We start from the raw sequence: 12006 nt of genomic DNA, 5'->3' as shown, positions 1-12006 counted from the left end.
TCTCTCCTTCTCCATCCATCCCTCTCTCCTTCTCCATCCATCCCTCTCTCCTTCTCCACCCATCCCTCTCTCCTTCTCCATCCATCCCTCTCTCCTTCTCCACTCATCTCTCCTTCTCCATCCATCCCTCTCTCCTTCTCCATCCATCCCTCTCTCCTTCTCCACTCATCTCTCCTTCTCCACTCATCTCTCCTTCTCCATCCATCCCTCTCTCCTTCTCCATCCCTCTCTCCTTCTCCATCCCTCTCTCCTTCTCCATCCATCCCTCTCTCCTTCTCCATCCATCCCTCTCTCCTTCTCATCCAACCCTCTCTCCTTCTCCATCCATCCCTCTCTCCTTCTCCACCCATCTCTCCTTCTCCATCCATCCCTCTCCCCTTCTCCATCCATTTATGCTCTAGTTTATGTAGGTAAACAGTCCATTAATGACAAGTTTTTTTTTTCAACATCTTTTTTTCAGATGTTGTACAAGTGCTGGTAACATTTTTTGTCCGTTCTAGACTGAATGAATGACATCTCCCCAGTCCCAAAGAAGAGAAAAACAAGGAAACAGAAACTAAGACCTCTCTCCCTTCACAGCCTGTTTATCATGGACCAACATCGCACTGTCCTTCTCACATCAGAACACATACACCATTCCGTCAGGTCTTATCAGTGTCTGCCCACAGGGCACTGCCCAACCCTTCTTGAGACACTAAGACATGAGCGAGAGAGATGTGAGGGGGTGTGGGTGGATGGTGTTGCTTCACAGAAGCACAGTATGTGTTTACAGCTGTGGGGGGTTGCAACAGTAAACTTTTGAGAAAAAGAGACAGGAGATGCTGGAGTGGGCCACTCTGTTCATGTGATTTTTCATAGTGAAACCCAGTGTCACGTTCCTGACCTGTTTTCTGTTGTTTTGGTATGTGTTTTAATTGGTCAGGGCGTGAATTTGGGTGGGTAGTCTGTTTTCTGTTTCTATGTTGGTTTAAGGGTTGCCTGGTATGGCTCTCAATTAGAGGCAGGTGTTTGGCGTTTCCTCTAATTGAGAGTCATATTGAGGTAGGTTGTTTCACAATGTTCGTTGTGGGTGGTTGTCTTCCGTGTCTGTGTATGTTGCGCCACACGGGACTGTTTCGGTATGTTTGTTCGGTTTTTGTGTAGTCTGTTTTCCCTGTCCTTGCGTTCTTCGTGTTACATGTAAGTTCTTAGGTTTAAGTCTGTTTAGGTCGGTTTGTTATTTTGGTAATCCTTCCGAGTGTTTGTTTTCGTGTTTCGTCTTTGTGTTAATAAATTATTATGTATGCACAACCCGCTGCACGTTGGTCGAATCACTACTCCTCCTCTTCGTATGAAGAGGAGGAGGAACGCCGTTACACCCAGGTTTTTTTTTTGTTGAAGTGTGATTGGTTCTCTGTTTAGGGAAAATTCAGTGGTCAAAAAAGTTAATGAATTAATGAATGAATGAAAAGCCCAAACCGAGCCAAACATTCAGCCCCCTGACAGGTTTTGAGGTGCTGTTTATGATAAATGATCTCACCCCTCTCTTCTGCTCTGTTGGCTAACTGTGTGTCTTTACCGTCGCCCCAACCAGTTGTCTCCCACACAAAGGCTGCATCCTAAATGGCATCCTATCCCTTATGTAGTGCACTACTTTTGACCAGGGCCTATTTCACAAAGCCTGCTGAGAGCAGAGACGATGGTGGGCATTCATGTGTTCAGTTATGAGTCCATGGGCTCAGCTTTGAGCAGGCCGGATGACAAGGGTCTGGAATCACCACGGCCATATTCCAGCATGATAAACGACCCCGCTCAACACAAAAGAAATGTGAATCTCATTTTAACGATGAGCACTGGAGCCAGAGGGAGAGCTGGAGCTAGGCATGCTAGGAATGGAAGGCCTCCAGCCAGGTCCTAAATGCTCCAGCAGACCCTCTCTCTCTGTATGAGCCTGCCATAACATCCACAGACTAATTTCGTATATGGACAGAAATACTGTTAAATAAAAGAGTGGATGCATTGATGGTGAATTCAACCCGTCTGAAAGCGTACATACAATACAGGAACTAATTGTGTGGTGTATTGACAAAGAAATGGAGAAGCAAAAATGTTCCTTTGTTAAAGTGTATTTGAATCGTAGTTGACCTCGAAAAAGTCTACATTGTTGCTAAAAAGCACTTAAAGGGCAACACTCTGCTCCTTTTCAATAAGTATTTATATCAAAAGATTTATAAAAAGATTTACAAGCCTGTTGCTGATAACGGTATTTTAGTACATCTCAGTCTTGGCTTTGTTTCTCAGTGTTAAAGAGAGAACATAGAGTTATTGTGTTTGTACTGAACAGGCATTTCCTGTAACAATGACTGCATCACTACCCTTTCACTGGCCATCCATGTGGCCTGTGTTATTCCATCTCCAGATCATTTCGCTTCTTCGATGTTGAGGACTAGTTACCCATTGAAAGACTCCCTGGGGTATGTTGGATATTTGACATTCAGTTCTATTAGTCTAAGGAAAATAAAGTCTTCTAGTTTTTGTTAACATCTCAATGTTGCAAGTAGTCTGAGACAGAGGCATGGATTTATGGGTGAATGTAAACTAAATGTACTGCAATAAAAATTCTGAGAAAGCGATTCCCTCAGAAGTATAAAATCCTGACTTCCTCTCCTCTCCTCCTTTCCTAGCACGCTCCGCCCCTTCCATGTCATTAAGCCTGAAGACAGCTACAGACCAGCAACGTCTCTCCACCGCCTTCTTTTATGTGTTCACCCTTTTCCAGACCTTGAGCCACTTTTTTCATGCTGAACTATTTTTTTCTCTCTACCTCAAAAATCATTATTTTCTATTTTCCTGCTGCCTATGTGTGAGAGAGGATGAAACTCTGCTGCGTGTGTGTTTGTGTGTGTTGGTCTACAGTACTGTACGTACATAGAGCCATTCTACTGGTTCGCTCCTTTCTTCCTCCTCCATTGTGGCTTGCTGCTAAAGAGAAGCGCTACACATGGCTGTTGCCTGACTGTCTGTCTGCAGGCTTTGTGATAATAGGGAGCGCTTGTCCTCACAACTATTGTTGTTGTTATTTCTCAGCCTGTCTGGATTATCTGGTCACACTGTGAAGGAGTAGATTAGCTCCACTTCTTTGGCACGTACACTCTCTCTTTCCTTCCTTCCCTCCTTCCCCCTGCCTGTCTCCTGTGCTAATCCTTGTTGTAGAGTTGAGGCTGTGTCTGGGCCCAGTAAAAGTCCTGAGTAGACGTGTTTCCATTAGGGGCTTAGGCCTGTGTGTTTGGAAGGCCCCCACGTTCCACTGATGTAGTTCCACAGACAGCGTTGTACTGGGAACTCCTTTTTATGACGGATGTCTACAAGCTATTACATCAATAAGAATCATATGTGCGGCCGACTATGTACAAAATGGTGCTTAATGCATTCTGGCTACTACCACACGGGCCACAGACTTGTATGTCAATGGATCTTTTTGTCATTTATTGACATTTTTTTTAATTTTAACCATTATTTAACTAGGCAAGCCAGTTAAGAACAAATTCTTATTTACAAACCCTAACCCAGACGACGCTGGGCCAATTGTGCACTGCCCTATAGGACTCCCAGCCACAGCTGGTTGTGATACAGCCTGGAATCAAACCAGGGTCTCTACTGATGCCTATTGCACTGAGATGCAGTGCCTTAGACTGCTGCGTCACTCGGACTCTGTACAGCCACTGTATTCATGTGCTGTAGATGAATACTGTAAAGGTCATGTTGAACAAGGGTCTGAAACAACGTAACATACTAAATCTTTCTATTTCTAAGTGTGGCTAATTTATGTAAGCAATAAGGCTCGAGGGGGTGTGGTATATGGCCAATATACCACAGCTAAGGGCTGTTCTTATGCACAATGCAACGCAGAATGCCTGGATACAGCCCTTAGCCGTGGTATATTAGCCATATACCACAAACCCCCGAGGTGCCTTTTAGCTAAAGCTGAGTTTATATCTAACAGAGCATATTTTTCTCTAAGCAGGAATCAAAGTATTAATGCTGAGCTGTGATCAGGTAGCAGTGCAACAGCACAGACATGGCGTTGAGTAGCACACTCAACTCCTCTGAGGGTACAGGTACTGCTACGCAGATAAAAGCACTTTCTACGCACACACACATCCAACAAAGCACTTTCTACGCACACACACACCCAACAAAACACTTTCTACGCACACACACACCCAACAAAACTCTTTCTACGCACACACACACCCAACAAAACACTTTCTACGCACACACACACCCAACAAAACACTTTCTACGCACACACACATCCAACAAAACTCTTTCTACGCACACACACACCCAACAAAACACTTTCTACGCACACACACACCCAACAAAACTCTTTCTACGCACACACACACCCAACAAAACACTTTCTACGCACACACACACCCAACAAAACACTTTCTACGCACACACACACCCAACAAAACACTTTCTACGCACACACACATCCAACAAAGCACTTTCTACGTACACACACACACCCAACAAAGCACTTTCTACGCACACACACACACCCAACAAAACACTTTCTATGTACACACACACCCAACAAAATTCTTTCTACGCACACACACACCCAACAAAACTCTTTCTACGCACACACACACCCAACAAAGCACTTTTTTGACGGCAGTCCAAGTCCGAGTGATCGTCTCCGCTTGCTGTCTTTGTGATTTCAAACACTGGCCAGGGTTGATAAAGCGCCTGTTCGGAGCTGCTCTGCATCCATTTTGAAAAGGGATCAGAAAGCCCTTGTACTGAATGGCAGGGATTCGTTTGTAGGGCGAATAGACAGTGACATATTGTACAAAGGTGGAACAATCACCTCGGATAAAAGCATGCTCTGTGAAATTGAATTAATACCATACTTATCACTGGTGTATCGAATGCTTTAAATACGTTATAGACAGCAAGGTTTTGAATGTATGACTAGATACAGCGAGCTTGCATAATCATGATCTCTTAGGACTGCTTTCCTTCTGATATATATTCTATTGGAATGCTACTGACAATTTCAATATGGAGCTAGTTATTCTATTCTTGATAGAAAGACACTTTTGTTGTAATCTACTGTTCTGAAACGAGAGAAAAGCATATCAATCCATGTCATCACAATCAGTTGGCCAGTAAGTGAACAGAAGCAGGAAGAATTCTAAGACTCTCCCTCACCTTTGACCTTAGTCCTGAGCCCTCTCTGTGACCCCAGGTCATCACCAGGCATTCTATTATCCTTTTGACGGTCAGTGTTCACCCCACATGGCCATCGACAGCAGGTGGCTGCTGTGCGTGTGTGTGTGTGTTGTCTGTGCTACGTGGTGCTTATTTAACTTTGTGTGTGAGCAGAGACAGGTTTATTACTGCTTACCTGGCTCAGTGTGACAGTGTGGTGACAGGGAGTCAAAATGCACTCTGACCCCTGGGTGAGACACTACCACGCACCTCTCTCACTCTCTCTCCTTCTGGCTCTCCTTCTCTCTCTCCTTCTCTCTCTCCTTCTCTCTCTCCTTCCCGCTCTCATTCTCGCTCCACTTCTCTCTCTCCTTCTCTCTCTCCTTCTCTCTCTCCTTCTCTCTCCCCTTCTTGCTCTCCTTCTCTCTCTCATTATCTCTCTCCTTCCCGCTCTCCTTCTCTCTATCCTTCCCGCTCTCCGTCTCTCTCTCCTTCTCGCTCTCCTTCTCTCTCTCCTTCCCGCTCTCATTCTCGCTCCCCTTAACTCTCTCTCCTTCTCTCTCTCCTTCTCTCTCTCCTTCTCTCTCTCCTTCCCGCTCTCCTTCTCACTTTCCTTCTCTCTCTCCTTCCCACTCTCCTTCTCTCTCTCCTTCTCTCTCTCATTCTCTCGCTCCTTCCCGCTCTCCTTCTCGATCTCCTTCTCTCTCTCCTTCCCGCTCTCCTTCTCGCTCTCCGTCTCTCTCTCCTTCTCTCTCTCATTCTCGCTCTCCTTCTCTCTCTCATTACCGCTCTCCTTCTCTCTCTCATTCTCTCTCTCATTCTCTCTCTCCTTCCCTCTCTCCTTCTCTCTCTCATTCTCTCTCTCCTTCTCTCTCTCCTTCCCGCTCTCCTTCCCTCTCTCCTTCTCTCTCTCCTTCTCTCTCCTCTCTCTCATTCTCTCTCTCCTTCCCTCTCTCCTTCTCTCTCTCCTTCTCTCTCCCCTTCTCTCTCTCCTTCCCGCTCTCCTTCTCGCTCTCCTTCTCGCTCTACTTCTCTCTCTCATTCTCTCTCTCCTTCTCTCTCCTCTTCTCTCTCTCATTCTCTCTCTCCTTCCCGCTCTCCTTCTCTCTCTCCTTCCCGCTCTCATTCTCGCTCTCGCTCTCCTTCTCGCTCTCCTTCTCTCTCTCCTTCTCTCTCTCATTCTCTCTCTCCTTCTCGCTCTCCTTCCCTCTCTCATTCTCTCGCTACTTCTCTCTCTCCTTCCCTCTCTCCTTCTCTCTCCCCTTCTCTCTCTCCTTCCCGCTCTCCTTCCCGCTCTCCTTCTCTCTCTCCTTCTCGCTCTACTTCTCTCTCTCATTCTCTCTCTCCTTCTCTCTCTCCTTCTCTCTCTCATTCTCTCTCTCCTTCCCGCTCTCCTTCTCTCTCCTTCCCGCTCTCCTTCTCTCTCTCCTTCTCGCTCTCCTTCTCTCTCTCCTTCTCTCTCCTTCTCTCTCTACTTCTCTCTCTCCTTCCCTCTCTCCTTCTCTCTCTCATTCTCTCGCTCCTTCTCTCGCTCCTTCCCTCTCTCCTTCTCTCTTCCATTTTTTCTCTCATTCTCTCTTCCCTTTTTTCTCTCATTCTCTCTCTCATTGTCTCTCTCATTCTCTCTCTCCTTCTCTCTCTCCTTCTCTCTCTCCTTCTCTCTCTCCTTCCCGCTCTCCTTCTCTCTCTCCTTCTCTCTCTTTCTCCTTCTCTCTCTCCTTCCCGCTCTCCTTCCCGCTCTCCTTCCCGCTCTCCTTCTCGCTCTCCTTCTCTCTCTCCTTCTCTCTCTCCTTCTCTCTCTCCTTCTCTCTCTCCTTCTCCTTCTCTCTCTTTCTCCTTCTCTCTCTCCTTCCCGCGCTCCTTCTCTCTCTCCTTCCCGCTCTCCTTCCCGCTCTCCTTCTCGCTCTCCTTCTCTCTCTCCTCTCTATCATTCTCTCTCTCTCATTCTCTCGCTCCTTCTCTCTCTCCTTCCCGCTCTCCTTCTCTCTCTCCTTTTCTCTCTCATTCTCTCTCTCATTCTCTCTCTCATTCTCTCTCTCCTTTTCTCTCTCCTTTTCTCTCTCATTCTCTGTCTCATTCTCTCTCTACTTCTCTCTCTCCTTCTCTCTCTCCTTCCCGCTCTCCTTCTCTCTCTCCTTCTCTCTCTCCTTCTCTCTCTCATTCTCTCTCTCATTCTCTCTCTCCCTCTCTCTCTCTCTCATTCTCTCTCTCCCTCTCTCTCTCTCTCCTTCCCGCTCTCCTTCCCGCTCTCCTTCCCGCTCTCCTTCCCGCTCTCCTTCTCTCTCTCATTCTCTCTCTCATTCTCTCTCTCCCTCTCTCTCTCTCTCATTCTCTCTCTCCCTCTCTCTCTCTCTCCTTCCCGCTCTCCTTCCCGCTCTCCTTCCCGCTCTCCTTCCCGCTCTCCTTCTCTCTCTCCTTCTCTCTCTCATTCTCTCTCTCCTTCTCTCTCTCCTTCCCTCTCTCCTTCTCTCTCTCCTTCTCTCTCTCCTTCTCCTTCTCTCTCTTTCTCCTTCTCTCTCTCCTTCCCGCGCTCCTTCTCTCTCTCCTTCCCGCTCTCCTTCCCGCTCTCCTTCTCGCTCTCCTTCTCTCTCTCCTTCTCTCTCTCATTCTCTCTCTCTCATTCTCTCGCTCCTTCTCTCTCTCCTTCCCGCTCTCCTTCTCTCTCTCCTTTTCTCTCTCATTCTCTCTCTCCTTCTCTCTCTCATTCTCTCTCTCATTCTCTCTCTCCTTCTCTCTCCTCTTCTCTCTCTCATTCTCTCTCTCCTTCCCGCTCTCCTTCTCTCTCTCCTTCCCGCTCTCATTCTCGCTCCCCTTAACTCTCTCTCCTTCTCTCTCTCCTTCTCTCTCTCCTTCCCGCTCTCCTTCTCACTTTCCTTCTCTCTCTCCTTCCCACTCTCCTTCTCTCTCTCATTCTCTCGCTCCTTCCCGCTCTCCTTCTCGATCTCCTTCTCTCTCTCCTTCCCGCTCTCCTTCTCGCTCTCCGTCTCTCTCTCCTTCTCTCTCTCATTCTCGCTCTCCTTCTCTCTCTCATTACCGCTCTCCTTCTCTCTCTCATTCTCTCTCTCATTCTCTCTCTCCTTCCCTCTCTCCTTCTCTCTCTCATTCTCTCTCTCCTTCTCTCTCTCCTTCCCGCTCTCCTTCCCTCTCTCCTTCTCTCTCTCCTTCTCTCTCCTCTCTCTCATTCTCTCTCTCCTTCCCTCTCTCCTTCTCTCTCTCCTTCTCTCTCCCCTTCTCTCTCTCCTTCCCGCTCTCCTTCTCGCTCTCCTTCTCGCTCTACTTCTCTCTCTCATTCTCTCTCTCCTTCTCTCTCCTCTTCTCTCTCTCATTCTCTCTCTCCTTCCCGCTCTCCTTCTCTCTCTCCTTCCCGCTCTCATTCTCGCTCTCGCTCTCCTTCTCGCTCTCCTTCTCTCTCTCCTTCTCTCTCTCATTCTCTCTCTCCTTCTCGCTCTCCTTCCCTCTCTCATTCTCTCGCTCCTTCTCTCTCTCCTTCCCTCTCTCCTTCTCTCTCCCCTTTTTTCTCTCCTTCTCTCTCTCCTTCTCTCTCCCCTTCTCTCTCTCCTTCCCGCTCTCCTTCTCTCTCTCCTTCTCGCTCTACTTCTCTCTCTCATTCTCTCTCTCCTTCTCTCTCTCCTTCTCTCTCTCATTCTCTCTCTCCTTCCCGCTCTCCTTCTCTCTCCTTCCCGCTCTCCTTCTCTCTCTCCTTCTCGCTCTCCTTCTCTCTCTCCTTCTCTCTCCTTCTCTCTCTACTTCTCTCTCTCCTTCTCTCTCTCCTTCCCTCTCTCCTTCTCTCTCTCATTCTCTCGCTCCTTCTCTCGCTCCTTCCCTCTCTCCTTCTCTCTTCCCTTTTTTCTCTCATTCTCTCTTCCCTTTTTTCTCTCATTCTCTCTCTCATTGTCTCTCTCATTCTCTCTCTCCTTCTCTCTCTCCTTCTCTCTCTCCTTCTCTCTCTCCTTCCCGCTCTCCTTCTCTCTCTCCTTCTCTCTCTTTCTCCTTCTCTCTCTCCTTCCCGCTCTCCTTCTCGCTCTCCTTCTCGCTCTCCTTCTCTCTCTCCTTCTCTCTCTCCTTCTCTCTCTCCTTCTCTCTCTCCTTCTCTCTCTCCTTCTCCTTCTCTCTCTTTCTCCTTCTCTCTCTCCTTCCCGCGCTCCTTCTCTCTCTCCTTCCCGCTCTCCTTCTCGCTCTCCTTCTCTCTCTCCTTCTCTCTCTCATTCTCTCTCTCTCATTCTCTCGCTCCTTCTCTCTCTCCTTCCCGCTCTCCTTCTCTCTCTCCTTTTCTCTCTCATTCTCTCTCTCATTCTCTCTCTCATTCTCTCTCTCATTCTCTCTCTCCTTTTCTCTCTCCTTTTCTCTCTCATTCTCTGTCTCATTCTCTCTCTACTTCTCTCTCTCCCTCTCTCTCTCTCTCCTTCCCGCTCTCCTTCCCGCTCTCCTTCCAGCTCTCCTTCCCGCTCTCCTTCCCGCTCTCCTTCTCTCTCTCCTTCTCTCTCTCATTCTCTCTCTCCTTCTCTCTCTCCTTCCCGCTCTCCTTCTCTCTCCCCTTCTCTCTCTCCTTGCCGCTCTCCTTCTCGCTCTACTTCTCTCTCTCATTCTCTCTCCCCTTCCCGCTCTCCTTCTCTCTCTCCTTCTCTCTCTCCTTCTCTCTCTCCTTCTCTCTCTCCTTCTCGCTCTCCTTCTCTCTCTCCTTCTCGCTCTCCTTCTCTCTCTCATTCTCTCGCTCCTTCTCTCGCTCCTTCTCTCTCTCCTTCCCGCTCTCCTTCTCTCTCTCCTTTTCTCTCTCATTCTCTCTCTCATTCTCTCTCTCATTCTCTCTCTACTTCTCTCTCTCCTTTTCTCTCTCCTTTTCTCTCTCATTCTCTCTCCTTCGCTCTCCTTCCCGCTCTCCTTCTCTCTCTCCTTCTCTCTCTCCTTCTCTCTCTCCTTCTCTCTCTCATTCTCTCTCTCCTTCTCTCTCTCCTTCTCTCTCTCATTCTCTCTCTCATTCTCTCGCTCCTTCTCTCTCTCCTTTCCGCTCTCCTTCTCTCTCTCCTTCTCTCTCTCCTTTTCTCTCTCATTCTCTCTCTCATTCTCTCTCTACTTCTCTCTCTCCTTTTCTCTCTCCTTTTCTCTCTCATTCTCTCTCTCATTCTCTCTCTCTCCTTCTCTCTCTCTCCTTCCCGCTCTCCTTCTCTCTCTCCTTCTCCCTCCCATTCTCTCTCTCATTCTCTCTCTCCTTCTCTCTCCCCTTTTTTCTCTCCTTCTCTCTCTCCTTCTCTCTCCCCTTCTCTCTCTCCTTCCCGCTCTCCTTCTCGCTCTCCTTCTCGCTCTACTTCTCTCTCTCATTCTCTCTCTCCTTCTCTCTCTCCTTCTCTCTCTCATTCTCTCTCTCCTTCCCGCTCTCCTTCTCTCTCCTTCCCGCTCTCCTTCTCTCTCTCCTTCTCGCTCTCCTTCTCTCTCTCCTTCTCTCTCCTTCTCTCTCTACTTCTCTCTCTCCTTCTCTCTCTCCTTCCCTCTCTCCTTCTCTCTCTCATTCTCTCGCTCCTTCTCTCGCTCCTTCCCTCTCTCCTTCTCTCTTCCCTTTTTTCTCTCATTCTCTCTCTCATTCTCTCTCTCATTCTCTCTCTCCTTCTCTCTCTCCTTCTCTCTCTCCTTCCCGCTCTCCTTCTCTCTCTCCTTCTCTCTCTTTCTCCTTCTCGCTCTCCTTCCCGCTCTCCTTCTCGCTCTCCTTCTCGCTCTCCTTCTCTCTCTCCTTCTCTCTCTCCTTCTCTCTCTCCTCCTTCTCTCTCTTTCTCCTTCTCTCTCTCCTTCCCGCGCTCCTTCTCTCTCTCCTTCCCGCTCTCCTTCTCGCTCTCCTTCTCTCTCTCCTTCTCTCTCTCATTCTCTCTCTCTCATTCTCTCGCTCCTTCTCTCTCTCCTTCCCGCTCTCCTTCTCTCTCTCCTTTTCTCTCTCATTCTCTCTCTCATTCTCTCTCTCATTCTCTCTCTCATTCTCTCTCTCCTTTTCTCTCTCCTTTTCTCTCTCATTCTCTGTCTCATTCTCTCTCTACTTCTCTCTCTCCTTCTCTCTCTCCTTCCCGCTCTCCTTCTCTCTCTCCTTCTCTCTCTCCTTCTCTCTCTCATTCTCTCTCTCATTCTCTCTCTCCCTCTCATTCTCTCTCTCATTCTCTCTCTCCCTCTCTCTCTCTCTCTCTCCTTCCCGCTCTCCTTCCCGCTCTCCTTCCCGCTCTCCTTCCCGCTCTCCTTCCCGCTCTCCTTCTCTCTCTCCTTCTCTCTCTCATTCTCTCTCTCCTTCTCTCTCTCCTTCCCGCTCTCCTTCTCTCTCTCCTTCTCTCTCTCCTTCTCTCTCTCCTCTCTCTCCTTCCTGCTCTCCTTCCCGCTCTCCTTCTCTCTCCCCTTCTCTCTCTCCTTGCCGCTCTCCTTCTCGCTCTCCTTCTCGCTCTACTTCTCTCTCTCATTCTCTCTCCCCTTCCCGCTCCCCTTCCCGCTCTCCTTCCCTCTCTCCTTCTCTCTCTCCTTCTCTCTCTCCTTCTCGCTCTCCTTCTCTCCTTCTCTCTCTCCTTCTCGCTCTCCTTCTCGCTCTCATTCTCTCGCTCCTTCTCTCGCTCCTTCTCTCTCTCCTTCCCGCTCTCCTTCTCTCTCTCCTTTTCTCTCTCCTTTTCTCTCTCATTCTCTCTCTCATTCTCTCTCTCATTCTCTCTCTACTTCTCTCTCTCCTTTTCTCTCTCCTTTTCTCTCTCATTCTCTCTCCTTCTCTCTCCTTCCCGCTCTCCTTCTCTCTCTACTTCTCTCTCTCCTTCTCTCTCTCCTTTTCTCTCTCATTCTCTCTCTCAT

This window comes from Salvelinus fontinalis, chromosome 28, assembly GCF_029448725.1.
Source record: "Salvelinus fontinalis isolate EN_2023a chromosome 28, ASM2944872v1, whole genome shotgun sequence".
In the NCBI taxonomy this organism is placed as follows: Eukaryota; Metazoa; Chordata; class Actinopteri; order Salmoniformes; family Salmonidae; genus Salvelinus; species Salvelinus fontinalis.
This window is presented reverse-complemented; position numbering follows the sequence as displayed.